This window comes from Astyanax mexicanus, chromosome 6 (assembly GCF_023375975.1).
Source record: "Astyanax mexicanus isolate ESR-SI-001 chromosome 6, AstMex3_surface, whole genome shotgun sequence".
Classification (NCBI taxonomy): domain Eukaryota; kingdom Metazoa; phylum Chordata; class Actinopteri; order Characiformes; family Acestrorhamphidae; genus Astyanax; species Astyanax mexicanus.
Genome location: NC_064413.1, coordinates 36,864,281 through 36,885,027, shown reverse-complemented (window position 1 = coordinate 36,885,027; position 20,747 = coordinate 36,864,281).

The following is a 20,747-nucleotide window of genomic DNA, read 5'->3' as shown; positions in this document are numbered from 1 at the left end:
ACTTGGGAGAGTGTAGCCAAAAGTTTAAGCAAAACACATCCACTGCCAGTTTGCGCCACCATTTACACTACTACCTTTCCTGTCTTTTTGCAGTTAAGTTCATTATTATGACTTCCTCCACTATTGCTGTGTTGTTTGTTGGCTGTTTTATCAAAATAGTTCACAGTTATGCTCTTATAATAATGGAATTCATTGTTCTTGTTAATTAAACAAAACCTAAATAAGAAAATATTGTTGATATGTCAGAATCTTTGTGAAAAGACTAGCACCAGCATTGAGAGGGTCAGGATTAGCACATACTGTATTTCTCCACGACACATGACGTTAGCCAATTCATTTTTCCAAACTGCTATCATAGGCAAAATTATGCTTCTGTGCCATATCTATGCCATTGCCTACGAAAACTATATGCACAGCCATGTCCCCCATGCCGTAGACAGACACTACAAAGGCAACAGGGCTGTGTGGGCAGGAACACGAGGCTCAGAGGACCAATCACAGTATATCACAACTGATGCCGTCTGCATCATCGTGCCACATAGTTAAATTCCTGGGTCCCAGGAAGTATTTGGTCCACCGAGTCTTGTGTTCCCGCCCACACATTCCCTTTGCCTTTGCAGTTAAATAACAGAGTGATACAAAAACACATGAACACACAAGTATAAGTCCTTACAATGGTGTAGGCCACCTGTGCAGGCTACGCCCTAGACTCTGCGTGCTTACTGCATGCAAAACTTACTTTGCGTGCTTCTACTTCGAATTTCTACTTGTGTCTTAACTACTATAAACACTCCAAGCATGAAAAAAATCCATCCGTTTTCTAATAATCAGTTGAAAGAGTTTGGAATTATTTGCTTCTATGAGCTGTTTGGATGGCTTCCTTGTTCTGAATTCACAATAAGAAAACCTGCCACAAACCACACTGGCATCACCCCTTACCCACAAACCCCCACCATAGCCCCACCCACTAGATCAGTTGAACAAACTCCATCTCGCCAAACGCTGTCTGCTGGTTGAGAGCCTCAGACAGTACACAGTAAGATAAGCCAGCAGACTTCGTCTGATGGTGGGATCTGTGGCAAATCAGGGTGGGTCCGTGGCAAATCAACAGTTTAGGGGTAAATGTAAGTGCTTTAAAATAATTACTTTTTTTTTTTGCTTCTATCGCAGTAAAACATGTACATGAATCAAGTTTGTTTTTTTAAATTTAGCACAAACTAACACAATCATATATATGGGCTTATTTGCATGAAAGTGACAGAGCCCTTAAATGACTCTGGCAAGAATAGAGCTGATATTCTCTTTATGTGAGATTGATTATGTGCAAAGAACTTCATGAGCATGTGCTGTAAAGCACATATACCTATTCTTACATCTAAATGAGGTAAAATAGGTCCCCTTAAACCCAACATCATTGAAAACAACATCTTAAACAACCTCCAACCAGAAGCGTAAATGACAGAATCCAGAAAGAGCTTCCACAGTGAATTTCATCCAGTTTCTATGTGAAGTATTTTCCTGTAACCATTGCAAAAAGCTCTACAAAATGTCACAGACTAGGAAAAGAGGGTAGGAGGATGTGAGACATTCTGTTTGATCACTTTTCCCCGAAACTCATGCTTGTAAACGATGAGTTGTACACATTTGGCTCACTGCTCTCTCCTTCTGGCACAGTATATCTTAATATTATTTGTGTTCTCGCGCTTACACTCACATGGCTTGTAGACACTGCTTTTATTAAGCACTTGATCTTGGTATTTACATCGCTACCTTTGAAGGTATAGCTGCACTTTAACAAGCACACAGTAATACTCATGGCTCGAGGTTATGAATATTTCTGCTTTTGCAAGATTTGTAGCTCACTTACAACTTTTGCAGTTTGTAGTCGATCAAAGGTGATCAAAAGTGTCGGGACTCAATGATAATGTAAAAGAGCAGCATACAAAAACACAGTGCTGAATAAGAGCATTTAGAGTCTATTACACACTTTAACATACAATGTTATAGATGGTTCTTAGATTTTGGAAAAGCGTAGATTCTATAGATTCCTCTCTCTGGTATAGGGACACCTTCTCCTTCATTGTTTCTTACGAATTTTTGGATTTGGATTTGATTGCATTTAGTGGCAAAAGCTAATCGTTCATAACTAACTAACTCATAGGTATAGAGGATAGAGCACCATCGTTCCAGAGAACACAGTTCCACTACTGCACAGCCCAATGCTGGGAGGCTTTTGTTTTATCAGGCTATAGTCCACAATTTACTTTTGTCATAGTGCCAAAAGGTATATGTCCTATTCTATTGGCATTCTAAAAAAAAGGCATGTGTATTTGCGCATGTCAGCAATAGGACAGCACCCGTCCGGGCTTTGAGCTGTTTGATTTGTTGCCCTCAGGGAAAAGCTATAGGTGCATCAGAGCAAGGACGAAACAGATTTAAAAACAGTTTTTACGCAAAAGCCATCACTTTACTGAACTCACACATGCACTGATTCTTTTTTAATCTTATTTCACATGTGTATAATGACAATAAAAGCATTCTATTCTAACTGGAGCAACTTAAAGTAGCTGAATGCATTATGATTCATTACGATATATCACAGGCACAGAGAACAATGACAGCTGCCTGTAATATGTGGGAAAACCCTGCAAATCACTGGAGATTGGGATGTCTCAGAATGCTAACTGACAATAATGTCACACTAGCTTTGAAAAAAAAAAACGCAGTGAGGAAAAGAGGAGGACCAATGCACTTGGAATTTGTCTTTACCAAGACCTGCAGGGTTTGCCGATGTACCTGTATTTCAACAAGCACGAAGTAAAGCTCCTCTCAAAGGTCTGAATCGTCAAGTTTTTGCAGGATTTGTAACTCACTTAGAGCTTGTGCCATCTGCCAGGACGATTTGAAGTCACTCTGAACGAGAGTGTCTGCTAAAGGTAATGACCGCTCAGTATGCTCAGCGATGCTGACAGCACGGCCAATCAGCATCAGAACGAATAAAGACTCACTGATGATGCAAAATAGCTGCACACAGAAACAGCCTGTACATAATATAATATTGTATGCTATGCAGGATAATCTAAAAACAACATTTTTTCATTTTTTCATTTTTTTTTTTTCAGTTCTGGACTGCAGATAAAAATAACACCTCCAATCAGCATGGCAGAGAAGAGTCCTTTCTCTCCGCTCCTGCACCGCGTGTATGAATGTAAGACAAGGTGATATCAGCGCTGGCCCTCGTTAAAGCAAGAGGACAGTCCTGATGCTTGCTGGCTAGATGTGTAGAACAAACATGTCTATTAATGGGAGGGGGGCAGCCTACAGAGGCTGGTTCCCTGCCAGGTCCAAATTGCTGCCTGAAAGTGTCTCCTAGCCATATGGGTTTTGCTGTAGAGTGCTGAATGGGACCCAGTGCAGGTTAAGATGTGTCACATTTAGCTGGGGATTAATTGGTGCTGGGAATGGACCATGCCATCTGTGCAATCAGTCTGTTCCCCGCTAGTCCCCCACCCACCCCCAGCTCCTCTGTAGAGAGCTTGCTAGAGAGTCTTCCTCTCTCAATGCTGCTGCTCCCCCTCAGCGCAGTGAATAGATCAGTGTGTGTGCCAATAATGGACCACAGAAAATCCTCAAATTGATTATCTGTATAAAAAAAAAAATCATTTCTGCGTGTCTTTTTTTTTTTTTGCTCTGTGTATGTGTGTGTGTGCGCGTGTATATATATGGCATGTATGTGTGTGTGTGTGGGAGGGTGTTCTTTACATTGTGTCAGAATATCCTGATGAATGGACCAATAGAAATGCTCCAGAGTGACTTGGAAGCAAATCGTTTTCCATTGACTTCTATTGAAAGCCAGGAAGGTTTTTTGCTCCTCTTGAAAAGTTGCCATTACATATATATATATATATATTCATATGTGTATTTATCTGCCACTCATCAATAAATCACAAATCACTTCTATTATAACAGGCTAAAAAAGAATCCCTTACATACACAGCCTTTCTCTGCTTCTCTCACTCGTTCTCTCTCTCTCTTCAGTCTCCTCTGTCAGAGCACATTACAAAAGAGTGGCCCTGACACATTTCCTCCTGTCAGTTTAAAAATCAAGCGTTTCTGCTTCTCTTTGTAAAGAACGCCAGGGCTCAATGAATGCGCTCGCAATGTGAATATTCAAAAGTCAATCTCGCAATGGGAGCTCATTTATCAGGGTGAAATGGAATTCGCTTCTTTCACATGCTGTGGTGCACCAATCTTACACGTCTGTACATTTAGGACGAAAATGACTGTTTGTGTCTGTAATTTGTCAAAATTGTTGATGCTTCAACCTTTTAGTCATTGCAAGACTGTAAAAAATTGACGTGAACGCGGACAAAGAAAAATGTTCATAGTCTGTGATCTAATAATCGCACAAAGACAAGCACTGCTCTCAGGTCAGCGTGTGTGCATGTGTTGGTGTGCACGTGTCTGCCAACCGAGAATGAAAATAAGATTCTGGCGGCTGTATTCATATGTACACAACGGCTCAGCCTACACAATTCTATTAAGGTCTAAAAATGCAAGTGTAATTGAAGCACCTACTCACGGACATCAAATCTCATTTACATTGGTAGGTGTACAGTTATCAGTATCAGATAGACAATAATTACTTTAGTCGACTTAATGTGCCGAGCACGGAACACAATAAAGCTCTAGTCTTCTAGTTTTCTTGACTGAAAACTGGCATCTCAATAGTTCAAAATATTTAGCTTTAGTTCCTTGATTTAAAAAGGTATCTCCTCGTCATACGCATATTAAATGTTAATCTAGTCAACATGTGTTTTATGCGTATACTGTATTATTGCTTACTTTGGACCTAAATACTAACAAGTTTAAAGGAAATCCAGACACATGAAAGACTGTCTGGTCAATAAAGCTTGTAAATTGTGAAGTCTATGAAAATCCCATTGATTTGTGGATTATATATAAATAGCCCAGATAAGAAGTCTCATTATATGGTATTTTCTCAGTTTTTAATGTAATATAAATTCGAGATGGGCAAATGCCTCACAGCCACCTTTGCCTGAAAATGAGCGTCAGTGAGATTAGCTGATTGTGGTGCAATTTCTCCTGTTCTACTGTTTTGCCAATACATACAATTTCTCTGCCATGTACTTGAAGAAGAATTGAGAAAACTGTGTTGCTACAACTAGATTCATATTGCTCCTTTACATTATGGAGCTTCTAAAAAATATATTGTTATGGTTAAAATTAGGCTACGTTTAGGTTAGGTTGAGGTTTAGAATAAGGTTAAGGTATAGTAGGTTAAATTTAGGTTGAGGTGTACATTCAGGAAAAACAATTACATAGGCTATTTTGTAACATTTTGTGTTCAAAGTCAGTAATTTGTGTGCATGATGGTATATCTGCTCTCAGCACATATTGTATGGAATCTGAAATTTTCTTTAAGTCACATATTTATAAATTCCTTTTAGTACCTGGATGAAAAATCCCTAAACTTTTTTAAACGATTTTGTAAAAAATAGAAATAAAAAATAATCTTGTTTGAAAATATTAAAATAAACACGTCATCTTTTACTTTATGTCTTTTTGAAATCAGATAATTCTGTATTTTATTTGCTCGATACTGACAGTAATTGATTTTTGGACCAGGTTTTTATTTGAGGACTTAGTTTCTAGAACAGGAGATAAAAAAGCAAAGCTTGGTGATTGGGTAAAGGGATCTGTCAGAAATAGCAGCCAGTTCTGGTGTATTCCCGACTGCTTTCAAACAAGCACATGTGACACCACTGCTTAAAAAGCCTTCTCTCTGACAACTACAGACCGGTCTCACTGCTACCCTTTCTCTCTAAAACACTAGAAAGAGCAGTTCTAAATCAGGTCTCTGGCTTCCTCTCCCAGAATGACCTTCTGGACCAGAACCAATCTGGGTTCAAAAAAGGACACTCTACCGAGACGGCTCTGTTGTCTGTGACTGAAGCGTTAAAAACTGCCAGAGCTGCAGGTCAGTCCTCAGTGCTCATTCTGCTGGACCTCTCGGCCGCATTTGACACAGTCAACCATGACTTCCTCCTAACTATACTCTCAAACATGGGGATCGCAGACAATGTGCTGTCATGGTTCAGATCGTACCTCACTGGGTGCTCGTTCAAGGTGTCGTGGCAAGGACAGCTGTCCTCAGCCCGCTCCTTATCCACTGGGGTTCCCCAAGGTTCGGTACTGGGACCCCTTCTCTTCTCCATATACACCACCTCTCTTGGTCAGGTTGTCCGCTCACACGGATTTTCCTACCATTGCTTTGCTGATGACACCCAGCTATACCTGTCGTTCTCACCTGAAGATCACTCAATCTCTGCACGGATATCGCAGTGTCTCTCTGACATATCCTCATGGATGAAGGAGCATCACCTTCAATTAAATCTCTCAAAGACTGAACTTCTGGTTATACCAGCAAAACCATCTTTTCAACACAACTTCTCTATAAGTATCGACTCTCTCTCTCACCGACAAAGGTTGCTAGGAACCTGGGTGTTCTGGTTGATGACCAACTCTCCTTCACGCACCATGTGGCCTCAGTTGCTCGGTCCTGCTGCTTTGCGCTCTATAACATCCGAAAAATTAGACCGTTCTTGACGCAACAGGCCACCCAACTCCTGGTGCAAGCGGTCGTCATCTCACGCCTTGACTACTGCAATGCCCTGCTAACTGGCCTCCCGGCCTGTGTAGTAAAACCACTCCAGATGATCCAGAACGCAGCAGCACGTCTGGTCTTCAACCAGCCAAAACGGGCACATGTCACCCCGCTGCTCATTGAGCTCCATTGGCTACCAGTTGATGCTCGCATCAAATTCAAAGCTCTTACTATCGCCTACAAGGTGATGACAGAACAGGCTCCTTCCTATCTGCACTCGCTCCTGAAGGCTTACGCTACCTCCCGGCCGCTGCGCTCCTCCAATGAACGTCGCCTCGCTTTGCCAAACATTCACACAAAGCAATCCAGACTGTTCTCATACAGAGTTCCCCAATGGTGGAACAAACTACCTTCCACTACCAGATCAGGAGAATCTCTCGCTATCTTTAAGAGACTCCTGAAGACAGATCTCTTCAAAGAGCACTTACTCTCTTAACACCTCTAACACACTAACTACTTCTAACCTCATTTCCTTCTTCCCCTCCTTCACTCCTCTATCCTATTATTCCCCTTTGTCCTCCTTTTATCCCTATCCAAAGATGTTTTACCTTTAAACTTATTTTACATTGTACTTGACTATTGTAAGTCGCTTTGGACAAAAGCGTCTGCCAAATGTAATGTAATGTAATGTAATGTTGTGATAATGGAATGGTACTGAAGAAAATAGATCTAGGTTAGAAGGACAGTGTGAATCTAGAATTAAACTGCTATTTTACTATATAATTTTATATGTAATTAAATACTTAAATTACTGAATTAATTATTTATTTCAAAATAAATTTGCATCAAGTTTGCTTTCTGTGTCAACCGATTCAAGTCTACATTGACTTTTCTTCATTTATTTCATTGTAAATCAAATGCATGAGGGTTACTGGGAGGACAGGTAAATACTGAAGCACCGAGGGGAAGAGCAGCAATCATAAATGATTCTGATCATCAGCGAGGTGCAAATACACGCACCCAGACACGGGCAGCAACTCATCAAAGCCAATCCAGTATGGGACGTGTCCTCCTTTGATCACAGCACAGAACAATGACATTTTTCAAAGCCAGGCCTGTTTGGTCAGGTTGTGTACAGCTCCTGCCAAAGCTGAAATGCATGTGGTCAATCTGCTAACAGCTAAACTATCAAAATATCAGTCTGAGCTGGGTTTTTAAACAGCAGGGTCACTGGGGGTTCCTTTACGTTTGTATTGTCACCTATGCTCTTATCTCTGTGCTGATTCTAAGGGGTCAAGAGAAGGACACAGGGATTCTCAAATCACGAGCCAAATCAATTAACGTCAAATCAACTTTCATTTTTTGTAATTTGAGCAAGATTTGTTTGTATTTTAAATATATTTAAAATGCTTTAAACTGTGTCAGTATTTCATAACAAAGAGATCAATAAAATTCCTCAAACTTAGAATAGCGTCTAGGATCATATTGACTTTCACTAAAAGTAAAAAAAAAAATTCTTCTGAAAATTTGCCATTTGAGAGCCTTTTTTGCCAAAGGTTTGCCAAGATGTTTGAATATACATGTATTAGAACACCTGATCATTCATTGTTTCTTTTAAAAAAGAGTAACTACCTGTACTGTCCTCACTTCCAAGTTTGTGTTGGTCATCCTATAGTCAGTCCTTCATCAGTGTTTACAGGACGCTGTTTAAAAACTCCACCAAAACACACAAAAAACAGGAAATTGATTTTTAAAGCAAAAAAAATGTCATAATGTTATGTTTGATCGGTGTAAAGTGTATAAGTAATCAAACAACTCAGCTATTTCCACAGTTCATACAAAAGCAATATGATTGCAGATGATAATGATAACTGCTAACCCTAATAGATACATTATGGTACAGAATTCCCCTCTGTTTAAATAAGTTCTTAAACAGGTGATATCTTTACTTTTAACACAGTTTAAACTATTTTGTTGTTTACATTAAAGCTGATGTCCCTAAGTTTTGGGATTTAGGGGATTTAGGGCTTTGAGTAAATGAACTACTGAACTCTGAGTTTTCTCTTCTGAATTCTCCATTGCTCCACCAGACGCTCGCGTCCAGCAAAACTGAACCGGATTCTCTTTTAGAGGCTGTACATGTGACGTAAGTACTCCCTCGAAAAGCAACCTGACACCCCAGTTTTTAGAATGAATATATCAGGCTTAGCAGGGATGGTCGTTCCAGCACACTGTTAACATTAAACACAATATTTTATCCCTTTTTCACTCAGAAATGCTTCTGCTTTTAGTTTAGAAACAAAATAATAAGGATTCCAATTAAATACATAAAACAAATATCTGCATTACTGTGAAGCATTTTAAGGGCATTCAGAGATTAATCTATGCATGAAAACTGTACAACAATGAGCAAAAATTCAGAATTTTTACATGGATATTGACTAGAAGTTACAACACTATATTTGGCAGATTTCCAAAAACGCCCCTTTAAAAAACCTTCTTTAGATTTTTCAGGGGACTGCAAAATGGGTCTTCTTTGGCACTGTTCCAAATAGCCCTTTTTTTCTAACCGTGCTGAATATATTTTTTTTCTCTTCCACATTTAAATGGAAAGCATTTCCAGCTCCAAATCAGGGTCGTGCAAGGTCATCAACACGGCCGCCGAAAACCATCGGACACACAATTGCTCATTACAGACTTACATCTCGGCCAGGACCAACAGATAGATAACAGCGGCGCGTTATCTCGTGTAGGCTATGTGTAAGCACACTGTAAATAAGACCATTATCATGACATTCAAGCCTGTTGTTCATAATCCGACGCGTGTTCTCTTGTGGATGTTCTCCCCTCTCCGGCTCTATTCTCTGCGGCTTTGGCGTGGCAGCTGTCATGTGGTGTTGACCCTAAGGACGGCTTTGTCTGCGGTAATAGGCAGTGTGTAATAAGGAGCTGAGCGGCACACAGCATGTTTACATGAGCAGTTCTCTCCAGCCGGCTCCCCTGGAAGTCCTAATGCAGCAGCGGCAGCCGGCGGAGGGGGGCCTGGCCTGATTGCTATTCAGCCTGGCAAGAGCTGGCCTCCCCAAAAGCCCCGCTTCCTCAAGCGGCCCATGTGTGCTTTCAGAAATAGCTTATGATGCTTCAAGTAGGAAATTGAAAAAGTACAGTAATCCCCACCCCCCTCTATGCACAAGCACACTTACACAGATATACACACACAAACGCACACACACATATATATATATAGAGCCTCTCTCTCGAAAAAAGACACACATTCACACCTCTCACACACAGAGCTATGCACAACTAAGAAAAGGATTATACTCAGATTTAATCCAGCCTCCCCAATTCCTCCTCCCCCCGATTGGTGGTTGAAGTCTCAAACTGTTTAGAGATCTCTGTGCCAGATGACCAGTTAGAGAGCGAGGGAAGGAAATTGCTTACTACCTCAGCTCAGGGACTAAACAGATCCATCTGTGTTCTTTCTTTACTCTTCTAATTCCTCTCTTGCTCTCTTTCTCTCTTTCTTTAGCCTCTTTTTACACACACTCCAGAAAATATCCAGACAGTCAGGTGTGGACTACACTACATTGGGAAATGTTCCACAGAATCTGAATTCTGCGTAACTGACGTTGATTTGTTTACAGAACAATGTAGATAGCAAACAACGCTACACATTCATCAGTAATTAGGGGTGGGTTTAAAAACAACTTTTTGATTAAAATCTATCTTCATTTAAATGACCAGATACAAATTTATATAAACCCAAAACTGATCTTTATTTTTTTCCCCATTATTCCTCTGTAGAGCCAGAGAGTCAGCTGCAGCTATAGGCCCAAAGTTTAGATCAGCAGTTCCAAGACTTGCCATCCAAGTTCATCTAAGACTTATCTTTAATGTTTCTAAAGCCAGCATCAAATTAACTAAAGCCTGCTAGACTAGCTAAACAAGATGTGTCTCATTTTTTGTACATTTATGTGTCACTTTTTTGCATTTGGTTAAAAAGTTACCATTTTTAAGGCCTTTCTGCTCCAACTTAAATTAAAGATGGTGCTGGTTACATTCAAAGTAAAAAATATATCCAAACTTTTTTTTTTATATACATGTGTGTTTATATGACATGTACCCTGTTGTTGTGTTATGAAATGTTTTAATAAAAATACAAAAGAAGTTATGTAACTGTCTTGGGTTTATTTTTCATGTCAACACTAATATATTTAGTAATGGTGTGTTGAGTGTTCCTTGTGCAAATACAACATTAGTTCTCTAAAAATATCAAACTCAAATATAATTGTAACTAAAATATTCCTAAATTGAATATTCCTAAATACAGAATTAAATAGATTCTGTAAATCAGTGGTGATATTTAGCCCTATTAGTAATCTCATCAGTAATTTCTTGCTGTCCAATGCATTTGTTTTACCATTTATTACTTGATCTGCCCTCAAGTAATAAACTAGCTCATGGATCTTCTTGTCTCTCAGTTATCCATTTCATTTTGTGTTTCTTTGTTGTTATAGTGATCTTCAGCCGACTGGCAGACTCAACCTCCCTATCTTGTACCCTCATGGTTACAAAAATGTTGCAAAAGTACCCTCTGAAGTGGCCAAAACAAGACAAAGTGCCCTATTTGCTTCCCTTTACATGGGTAAAGCAAACAAAGCAAAAAAGCTCGAGTGCCCTCCAGAGTGCCCTTTCTTGCAATAAATGATAATAGAACAAGAAAATTAAATAATGTGTCTTAATAAGCACCCTTAAATGGTTGCCTTTCCAACAGAAAGGGTATGATTATTAATGGTGTGATTATTACCAATAATTACTGGTACTTTTGTATCAGTGGCATCATTTTATCTTTTTGCTCTTTAAACAGACTGTTTCAGGACTGCAGGACTGACACGAACATCATCAACATGCTCCCTAGTGAGTTTTCTGGAATATTCCCTGCTGTATTCACATGAGCTCACTCAGATATTATCCACACTTCTAACTAGGGAGCTAACGGGAGGAAATCCGAGGGATGCCCTATGTAGTTTAAGTGGATTTTTAAAAGGGATTTAAAAGGGATTTTTAAAAACTTTTCTTTCTGTCTCCTTCTCTATCATTCTCATCTTCTTTCACTATTTCTCTATTTGTCCAGTCTGTATTTTTCTCCCTACCATCTCCTTTTTCTCACGTTCCCTTTATCTTGTCTCTCCCCTCCCCTCTCTGTTTGGTAGTCTTCATAATCAGGCGGTGGGAGGGCAGTGTCAGTTCCAGCTTTTAGACCTGGGGTGCTAGCTCTAACACTAATCCGTGTGGATGTACCTATTTAGCTGGAGCTCTGCCGTGAGCTCAGGCGGGACACCAGACCCCCTCCCCTCTCTAATTCTCCCCGCTCGCCATATTAAACGCTGACAAATTACATTTGTTAAGAATTCAAACAGCTCATTTCTCCACAGTATCAAGTTGGACTGGGGTACTGCATGCCTCATTCTAATGACACGAGCTTGTGCTTGCCTGTGAACTCGCTCCGTGTTTTTAATTAGAAAGCCACACAGAGCTAATCTGAATGCAGAGATATACAGTAGAGTTTACTATACTTTAATTTATGCGTCTTATAGATGTGGATGCCTAATAGTTCATACTTGGAATTCATGTGTATGAAATACAGTATATGTTGCTTTTGAGGATGTGTACAGAATGCACAAATTAGCTTTCATATGCAGGAGCATGCAAAATGCAATATACCAATTTTCTAAAAGAATACACTCCTGCACATAATTCAATTAATGTATATTTGCCCAATTTCACCTTTTGAACCTTTTTTTTATTCATTTTAATGCAGATACTACTATGAATTATTTGATAATAGTTATTAGATTTTGTGGAATCCCACAAGGTTCCATTTTAAGGTCTATAAAACTAATCTCTGGAATATAATCAAGAGGAAGATGAATGATCACAAACTATTAAACCAGGCTAAATTACTTGATTTTTTTGCACCAGGAGTGGCATAAAGTTATCCTAAAGCAGTGTGTAAGACTGGTGGAGGAGAACATGCCAAGATACATGGAAACTGTGAATAAAAACCAGGGTTTTTCCACCAAATATTGATCTCTGAACTCTTAAAACTCTATGAATATGAACTTATTTCTTTGCATTATTTGAGATCTGAAAGCTCTGCATTTTTTTGTTATTTCAGCCATTTCTCATTTTCTGCAAATAAATTATCTAAATGACAATATTTTTATTTGGAATTTGGGAGAAATACTATCTGTAGTTTATACAATAAAACAAAACATATATAAAAAAACATATAGAATAAAACATGTTCATTTAACTGATTCAGAAACTGAAGTGGTCTCTCAATTTTTTCCAGAGCTGTATGAATATTTTTCAATGGATTTGCTGACAAACTGGAGATCCTCTGGCCAACTTTTGCTTCTCAGAGTCAATTTATTTATTTATTTATTTTTTAATACAGCTTCATACATCATTTCAATTTAATTCATGATGGCAATCACTTGTTGACATGAAATTACATTATTATTTCGTTTTTTTACCTCATTTTCAGCCGTGGCTTGTGTCGTTTTGACCTTTTTCTAATGTGTTGCATGCCTGATTTTTTTTTTTATACAAATTGCATAATTGTAGTAGTGACAAATTAAACTGAAGCTGACCAGGCAAAACATGAAATATATTTTTTTATTCATGAATGCATCACACATCACATGCATACATCTACTACTAACATCTATCACAAACTACATATATCACAATGTTTTATCAATAATAATAATAATCTATTTTTAAACTAAAAAAAAATAGAAAATAGATTCCAGATGATAGTAGAAGCGTATTTTTCTCCCCCGCCACCAGCTCCAGCTCCACAGTGAGAAAAAAAAATTTATGCAAATAATTGCGCTTCATGGGAGACGCGTTTCCATGAATATTCAGTTCAATCTTGTGGCTTTTGTTTTGGGTGAGGGAATCCATCCATGCATATCCTAAAGTCATATAGCTGCCTTCCACAGCACATACATCTCCTGTCAGGGCTGAATGGGGAAGGTCAAGTTTTCATTTGTTAGATCAGTGAGGACTGCCGATCGGCCTCCTCTCACACATGTCACAGTGCGGTGAGAGAGCTTCATTCTGCACCAGTCTCACCCAATCATAATCAAAATCCATCATCTTTACATGCAGTGGAGGAGAGGAGGGGGAAATGGCTACGGTACTGCACAGCTGACACATCCTACTCTCTCTCTCTCTCTCTCTCTCTCTCTCTCTCTCTCTATCTCCCTCTCCCACTCTCCCTCCTCTACAGTACATTTTTTATTCATGTCTGCTGAACACAGACAGGAAGCATTTCTTTTTTTTTTGAGAAAAAAATGTAAAGGTGGAAAAAAAATAAAAAACAGAATACAGTGCATGGTGTGTGTACGGTAAACCCATTACACCATGTGCATCTGTGTGTGTGGTGTGTGTCTGTCTGTTACTGTGTCTGTATGTATTATAGAAGTGGCGTTCCTATTTAAATCAGGGCTGTATGTAGAAAGCAGCCTCTTGGCTCAACAAACGCTGAAAAGATGTATGAACAGAAAACACATAAATACATATGGTGAGTATTGAGCTCATCTCCGTGCTGGAATAGAGTGCATAATGAACCCGCCGTGCTGGACAGGCAGCAGTCCTGCACTTGAGGATGTGGAAAGTATTCGGCGGGCTTGGTTCTCTGGACTGTTGTCGTGAGGGGATTTCTTTTCCTCAATTCTCCAGAAGCTTCCTTTCACTGACTGGGTAAACCTGCAGTGTCTGTGCGGACCCCTGTTTAAGGGCCAGGACACTAAATAATGAGGCCCACCACCATCAGCTCTGGCAGTACATAGGCCTGTTGACAGGAAGAAGAGGAGCAGGCCACAGATGCACAGGACAGACATCCAGAAACAATGTATCTAAGGGCCATGCACCACATTTCACATTCACAGATCTACTCAGGTCCAGGTGTACCAGCACTCTATATCTCCAAAATTTAGCATATTTTTTCCTTCAATCATTGACTTTGAGCTAAAAAATTATTAAACCCTAATAAACAATTAATTTCAGTGTGTGTGTTATTTTTTATTTTTTATTTTTTTCTTACTTAAATCAGTTTTGGGCATAGAAAACACATCATCTGCCACTATAATCAAGAGATTTTCCAGCACACAACGAGGCAAACAGGACAGACGCCAGCATGCCATTAAGCAGGTGGGTGTAAAGTGCCATTATTTCTTTTTACGCCAATTAAACACGGCACATCTTGAAGAGCTCTGCCAAAAATAAGCACTCAGTAAATATGCTCAGGCAGAAAACTTTTGGTTTGGTGGCGTCTATCTGAGGTGGGGGATGAGTAATTAAGGAAATGAATAATAGCTTCCATCCAGAGCTTGCCTCATGAGTAAGCAAAGCTGCAAGCATGCCATATTTCAGGCTTTTGAGAACTCAACAAATGCTCAAAGGTACAAAAGAACACTGAGCAAGAAAAAGGAGTAAATCTTTTGCTCAATGTTTACAAATTATGAATGTAAGTATAGGAAGAACTATGACGAAACCCCCACAAATTTCTGAAAAAAGGGGACATAATTAAAAAAGTTTGGGATGAAAAAAAAACAATAGGCCTTATTTATCAACCATTTTATGAAGAAACCTATTTTCTTATTTTTCTTTTGTGCTACCATTTTTCACTGTCCAACAATGTGCAGTATATAATTATATCAATACAATACAACTGATTTACTGATTACTGCTTTACTGCACTACTATGTGCAGTATCCCTACTCACACTATCTGCTTAATGTCACTATGCACAACAAAAACTATATATTTTTTTTATAAATGAATATGTACAGTCACTTGCTGCTTACCACAACACATCCACAAAGAAGTTTCACTAATGCATTTTTAGATTTAACTTTTTTGTTTCTATTTTTTTGTATTTTTGTATATTTAGACAAATGTATACTTACTGTTTATAATACAGAAAAAATATATGATTAATACAAGATTATCTTATTGTATCTTAACTTTTCCTGATATTTTATTCTTCTTTCTTCTACACAGACCTGATGACAGGAAGAAAATGAACAACGTTTCCTATTTAGTATTTGTTAAATTTACGGTGACGATGTAATCGATAATTATGAAAGCTAAGAACAATTCTACTTAATTCGCCAAATTTAACCTCTTGAACCCTTTAAACTTTATATAAGCCTATAATACATTACTTTCACAATTTATATCAATTTCATAGGCCCTAACCTAGAACCCTGCGGGACTCCACAAAATCTTATTGGAAAAAACATAGATATATAGTAGTTTTTTACGTTGGGATTAAAAACTGGGTAGTTAATATAAGATTTAAGATGTCAAAAACACAACATGAATCTAATGTATTTTTACTTTGTAAACTGGGTTATTTCATGTGACTAGTATCACATATTGTTTCTGAACAGATTTTAAATGCATGAATTTACATTTTGTAATGAAATGTGATGTTGATAGTTCTTTATAGGTATCATTTTGTTTTTTCATTAATGTTGTGATGCTTTCTGGTATGAATGTCAGTTTTTGTGAAAAAGTGCTCCGGTGCTCCTGTTTCAGGCTGTTTTAGTTCAGTGTAGGAGTGGGCGAGGAAGAAGGACAGGATTTTGGCTTTAACTATTCTAATATTCATGAAATGACAACATCTTCTCTCTGATTGGCTAACAGAACTGGGACGCTCCCTCCACTATTTTCTTTTATTGGCTAATGCGGGTAATGGGGGTTTAAGAACAGTTTCATGTGAAATGTGCATAAGAAACTTAGAGTAATCTATTGTATTTTTAAATGAGCAAATACTAAATGCTTTATAGATTTTTTTTAAGAACATTTAAGAACTGTTTTTACAAATGACGTGTGAAAGGTGGCACAGTGGTACTTTAAGTTGTGTGCATCATACAGCTACAGGGGTCTAGAGATGTGGGGTCAATCCTCACTCCAGTCACTAAGTCTCTAAGATGTTTTGTGTTGGCTGCAGGGGCTTAATCTGGGTTTTGTCCCACCTACCAAAACATAGCATAACCAGTTCTTCTCCGATATGTTGCCCGTAGGGAGTGTTTATGAATTGCAATAGACTGACACTGTGTCTAGGTGGAATTCTTGCTTTGCGTCCAATGATTCTGTACAAAATTTCTGCTCACTCACCATGACCAAGATAAAGCCTTTAAGAAGACGGAAGTGGGATTTAAATCCCTTTTAAAAGTTTAAAGCACATACAGAAACCTTCATTCTTAACCTTCCTGTCGTGTTTGGATCAAATCTGACCAATTTACATAAATATTGTGTTTTATTATAAGGTCTTAAGATATCCTCCACTCTATGCATTTGAACATATAAAAGTGATGATCACCTCTTTTTTTAATCAACTTTGTTTTATACCTGTGGTGTTCCCAGTCAAAAGTGACCACAACAGAAAAAAAAAAACTATATTTACCCATCAGACAGAAAACATCCCCATAAACACCACCCCAACTCACCTAGTCATTCTTTAGACCAAACAATGTATTTTGAGAGTTCACATCTCTTACCCATGCTTATGTACCAATCCTCCTACGTGAATACACCTTTCAATGGTCCAGGTTTTTGGACATGATGAAGTAGGCACTGAAACTGAACCAGAGATTGAGGAGGCTGTAGTGGAAGTGGAAGACAACACAGATTTTGACCAGTCAACATACAGGAGACATTCCAATCCAGGAGAGGACACTTGCTCTGGTCTTAATCCCCCCAGGAAGGTGACAAAAAATATCAGAAAGATGACGCCAGGGCCAATACGGTATGCACCATCTCATGTGGATGACATCAAGTCTAGCTTCCAACTCCTCTTTTTACCAGCTTTACAATGAAGTCCATTAAGGGAATTATACTGGAGATGACACACCTGCAGGGGAAGTGTGTGTTTGGGGACACCTGAAAAGAAATCGACCTGGTAGACCTCCAAGCCTACATAGGTGTGCTGATTTTAGCAGGAGCATGTGACTTCATGTTGACTTTGGTCTTTGGTTTTTAATCTATTTTTCACATTATATGTTTAATTTGTAATACATGTTCAGTGCCTATTTGTATTTTCACTGCAGCTATTTAATGTCTAGTCCTTTAAATTCTTTAAAATGTTAAACACTACTTTGAGACAGTGTTCACAGCTAAAGAACGTTGAATTAAAAATTGGTGGGGAACCACCAAACTATTACTAGTCTTCTGGCAACACTTTATACTCTCTTGTTCCTTAAAACAGTGCCAGTTTCTCCCGCTCACCTCTTGGATTCCGTGGATTGGCCTTGCACAGTCGGAGTATGAACAGAGCCGAGGGCTAAACTGGTGAACCAAACACCAGCCTGAGGTGGCACCAGAGGTTGAAAACACAGAAAAAAGAAAAGAAAAAAACACACGCATGCACACACACATACAGAAAGTCGACAACGAGATGTGTTATTCATTCTGGAATTAACGATGTGCTATTCAGAATAAGCTTGTTAGCCAGATAATGTAGAGCCAAGGAAATAAAGCGGCGAGGTCTGGGAGGGTGCAGCCAGAGCAGAGCGGAGCGGCAGGATAATGGGAGCTCTTACAATCTGCTGGCTGATTAATCAAGCTCTGCGGTAGCGCTCCTGAAACGCAGCACACATACACATACACACACACACACACATATACACACGTTCGCACTTAGCACACACACTCTCTCACTTTGTTCAAGCAGCCACAGGCACGCTCCACTATAAACCACGCTGCCGGGGTTACAAAGCCGCACGCACCCTGCACTTTACCTCTATGCAGGGACAAGTAATGAATCTAGAGCTGAAAAATAAACAACTTGTATATCTGAAGGCTGTGGAAAGAAAAAGCAAGGGTGCGCAGACGGGAAAGGGTTTGGGCAAGTGTGCAATTCAGACAGAGCAATAATTCTTTGGAGGTCTCGCATTTGTTTGGGAGAACACACATCTTTGTTCTTGGAATAAATTTCTCACTGGTCAGACTGTCTTGGATAATGATATAAAGTTGGTAGACTCTTAAAACTAAAGACGCTTTGGAGCAAAGCCACAGAAACACTGCAAAAAAAATCCCTAAACAAGCCTGCAGTAAAATAAAAAACAAAAACAAGCAAATTAAACGTGAAAGTGAGAACGACTTTAAAAGTGTTAAACAACCTTCACATAATGGTTCTACACTAGTTTAACCAATTAACCTCTTATATCATATTAAAAATGGTGCTGAACTGAGCTTAACCTGATCGTACAATCTCTATCAATCAGCAGAGGTATGTTCGGCTTATAAAGTCCAAAATGGTATGCTTTTTCAGTTCTTGTCAATTAAAATCAATTTACACATGTTAAATAATTTGGGGAAAAATTCAGAGGTAAACATATTATATTGGTAACACTTCATATGAACCATGTATGTATTTATAATTCATTACAATTGCTTGTAAAATACATTATATAGCATTTAAAATGCCTTATAATGATTGACATATTATAATGATTGTCGGTTAGAACATCCCTATTTTTGTTGTCCAAGCTGCTTTTTTATTATTTATTATTTTTAATTATTGCACTTCTTCACCTGTCAGACCTCTAAAAACTAGTCCAATATTAAGCTGAGCTAAAGGAGTTGCCATGTACGTCAGCATCCTGTACCAGTTTTCTGTACAGTACCATGACATCATCACACTCTGGCTTATCTGTATTTTTTTTTTAAGAAAAGAGTTATCAGGTAATTGACATTTTCTTTAAATCCATTTCCAAAGCTCAGTTTATTTTCATTGCTACTTACTAGCTATACTCTCTTCAGCAATGAACTCCTTGCTAAAAAAAAACACTTCTTTAAATACTAAAATAATAACTTTCCAATTTAATTCATTAGCCCCTTGTTTCACTGCACAATTTTGTATAATGTATTTCATACCATTTACATTTACATTAAAGGTTATTTCTATTACAATGGTAGTCTTAGGAGTCTTACCCAAGGACTCTTATTGGTGTAGCGCAGCACCCATTCATCCAGACTGGAAATTAAACCAGCTCATTGGCAGGGGGTGGTGTTACCCACTGCGCCACACCAACAATTTCCAGTTACTGAATGGTACTGATTAAATGAAATTGGAAAAATAAAGCACAAGTATCTGATCTTATAAAGAGAGGTTTCATCATTATAATATATGGTCATAAAATACTGATATAAGGCATTTAAAACTTGTCTTTATGACATCACATATGTGCATGGTATACTGTGTTAAGCAGGTTCTCATAATTCTCAGGACATCATAGTTTTAGAGGTCTTGATGAATGGAATTACGTAGAATAATATTAGTATTATTCAGTATTTGTGGTTTATGTTCTGGTCTTACTAAAAAGTGTAATTTTGTATTTTCTATATACAGCTGTACATTTTAAACATTATGGTGACTATGACTCTATATATATGTATTTTTTATAATACTATGCCCTTTTTCTTGGTGAGAACATTAACCAGGTTAAAGCTTTTTCTAGAACTATACAGTCTAGACTCATTGAGAAAGCTTTATTGTGAGGAGTGTTTGGGAGGGGTTTGCCTGAGCCAGTGTAGAAAAGGCAAAATGCCAGTAAGATAGCCAAATGAAGCAGGCCTGATTGGATTGTCATTGATTATTTCAGCAGTCTGGTGGCTGATGCATGATGGGAAGGGTGCTGACCTCACAAGCTGGGACCATCAGTCTGGGCAGGCAGAAAAGGGCAAAATGCCTCGTTTAGACCTGTAAGTGTTTCAGTGAGCTGAACTGTTTTCAGACAAATCTCACAATGGAGATTTAGTATCCTCACTGTACTCCCCAGTCATCGAGTGTCACAATCTTATACACATTATTATAAATGAAGACTTCTGAAATACATGGTCTTAGAAACAGTATCTGATTGTTGCTTTCATTAATATAGAAACTTTATCATCACATGAAAAAAAAAAACATGGACACAAATAAAACAAGAAATGGGAAGGGTTCTTTATAGCATCTTAAAGGGTCACACGATTGCTTCAAGTCTGTTTTTGCTTTGACTGTATGGAAAATCAAGAACAATAATATTACAAGACA